This window comes from Onychostoma macrolepis, chromosome 10 (assembly GCF_012432095.1).
Source record: "Onychostoma macrolepis isolate SWU-2019 chromosome 10, ASM1243209v1, whole genome shotgun sequence".
Lineage (NCBI taxonomy): Eukaryota > Metazoa > Chordata > Actinopteri > Cypriniformes > Cyprinidae > Onychostoma > Onychostoma macrolepis.
The window spans coordinates 20,452,813-20,455,607 of record NC_081164.1 but is presented as its reverse complement, the minus strand read 5'-3'; the positions used below and the strand labels follow the sequence as shown (position 1 = coordinate 20,455,607).

The window sequence follows — 2,795 nt, the reverse complement described above, 5'->3', positions numbered from 1 at the left end:
TTTAAACATTAAAGCATGTCAACATATTCTGTTCATAAAAAGCATCATATGACCCCTTTAAAAACAACTGTTAACATCATTATAAAGCCCCACTGTAGTCTGTGCAATTATGCTGATGGCCACCGATGCACCTACAGCAGCCGTGACTTCACATGAATTTATGTCAGTGACTGTTGGGATGACTGTGGGAGTCAGTGGCTATTGGATGCAGTTCAGTAATACAGAAACTATATTATAGTATACTTAAAGGTGAACATAGTATACTATACATAGTAAAGGCAGTATAATCTATATTATATATAGTATATAGAGTAGACTAAAAGTGTAATTTATCATTCGAAAGTCAATTTATTTTTTCCTGGCTGATACAGTAAGTCAGTGGTCTTTAACTTTATACTGACACCTGTTGACGTGGAAATTGCATTGTTTTTTCTTTTTCTTTCTTTTTTCTTTTATGCTCAGCAATTTCTCTGCCAAGGGTGCAATTATTAAAATAAAATAATCACATCATTATGCAGCATCAGAGTGGGCGGTAGATGATCTGTTTAATCCAGACACTGTATAAATGAAAGGACAGTAAGGAGAGCAGAACAAACTCCTAACAGGAGGAGACTCACTCATGGCCTATGAGACAGAGGATCATGAGACTCAATACTGCTTTCCTGCCATCAACTCATCATGCATCAAGGAAAAACGCTCAAGTCATGAATACAACATCATGTATGTGTTTTTTTCATTGCTGTCTGCATGGACTGTGTTTCTGAACCTGCTGGTGATCATCTCCATCTCTCACTTCAAGAAGCTTCACACTCCAACCAACCTGATCATTCTCTCTCTGGCTGTGGCCGACTTGCTTGTTGGACTAATCGTGATGCCTGTGGATGCCATCAAGCTGATTGAGACATGTTGGTACTTTGGAGACACCTTCTGTGATGCGTTTATGATAATCATGGGACTGCTTATCTCAACATCTATCTGTAATTTAGTCTTAGTTGCTGTTGATCGTTATGTGGCTGTGTGTCACCCTTTACTGTACCCACAGAAAATAACCACAACTAAAACATTAGTAAGCATCTGTCTCTGCTGGTTTTTCTCCTCAACCTACAATATTGGCTATTTAATTACTGGCAGATATTTTGAAGCTTCCCAAAGACCAGATGTGTGTTATGGAAAGTGCTATTTAGTAATAAGTTTTTCATGGACATTCACTGACTTGTTCTTTTCCTTCTTGTTACCTTGTACTCTAATTATAACTTTGTATTTGAGGATATTTTATGTTGCACATCGGCAAGTGAAAGTTATAAACTCTCTAATGAAGAGCGGTAAATGTGAAATGGAAAGTTCAGTGAAGAGGAAATCTGAGAGCAAAGCTGCTTTGACACTAGGAATTATTGTGACAGTTTATTTGCTTTGCTATATTCCATACTATATATTGTCTGTAACAGGTACTACAATAATCTCTTCTGCCACAATGACATTTCTAATATGGACTTTGTATGTTAACTCTGGTCTGAATCCTCTTATCTATGCTTTATTTTACCGCTGGTTTAAAATATCAGTTAAACACATCTTCACATTGAAAATATTTAAGTCAGCATCCTCTTGTTTGGACATTTTTACAGATTATTAATCATTTTTATGGGTGATTTATTTGGTTGTTTTTTCCCTTGCTGATAAAGCACAAACTCTAATGCGAACATGTAGTTCTTAAGTCTTTGTTTGTCTTAAATTGGATGTGGACACACTCATTAACAGAAGAAATAAACCAGTGCATACCATGAATACAGTGTTTATTTCTGTGTTCTTGTCATGGCCTTATTTTTTGTTTGACTGAGATGATTTTTAGTTTTGTTCATGTGTTTTACATTCATTCAGAGTGTATGTTTAAAGTAATATGTCAGTATATAAGTTTCCCCCTTGGTAGAAATCGTGTTTGGGCCCCCTCTCCCTCGTCGGGCCCTTTGAATCATCCTAACCTTTATGATGCCCCTTATGAAGATTGGACTGTATCTTGAACATTGTATTGTATTCTATCTTTTATTATTAAGATGAAAATTTACATGATCTTATTTCAAAAACTTTTTTACTTTTTTAGAGTGTGTGGTTCTGCTGACATCTTTTGAATTACTTTGAACTTCACAAACTTCGAAGAATAAGAACTTATAAAAATAATTAAACAGATGTAATCAGATCCACACACTCTTATGTATATGTGTGAATCATAATCAGAGATGAGCCTATATTAAGTGGGGGAACCGCTCAAAATTTATCATGAGGCCTTGCTGTATTACCTGTCATTTAGAATCGTATGTGCTTAATAAGTTAAACTAGTTTATATAAAGGTCAGTCTGGTGATTAAACAACCTTATCTTAAAAGTGTAAAATTTTACAGATTGTTTTACTAATATTTTACACTGTTAATCAGTTGCATGACAAAAGAAGAACAGGCTTGTCAAAATACACTGTCTTCTTAATGTAAATGTGACAATTTAGATGCAAACATTTAAAGTGTTATATCCCATTTTAACCAGAATATGGAGACAGATACTTATGCTAAACATAGTGAACCTCAGAGGCAGCATTTTATGGCATCAGAGGTACACTCCTGTAGTGGAGACTGATTCAAAAGATCAGTGGACAACTTAATAACGCTGCCTTATAACACACCTCATTTTCACCAAATTCTAAAGCTGTATCGCATATGTACTTCACACACAGAGAAGGAATACAGAGTGCATTGGGACATCAAATTCATGAAGCATTAAAATGTTAATAAAGATTATTATTTTTTAATT

General features: G+C 34.9%; 1 pseudogene; it reads left to right on the top strand.

The window, feature by feature from the left end:
• The first annotated feature begins 565 nt into the window (after positions 1-565).
• Positions 566-1,774, top strand: LOC131548344 (trace amine-associated receptor 13c-like; annotated as a pseudogene).
• The last annotated feature ends 1,021 nt before the right edge of the window (positions 1,775-2,795 follow it).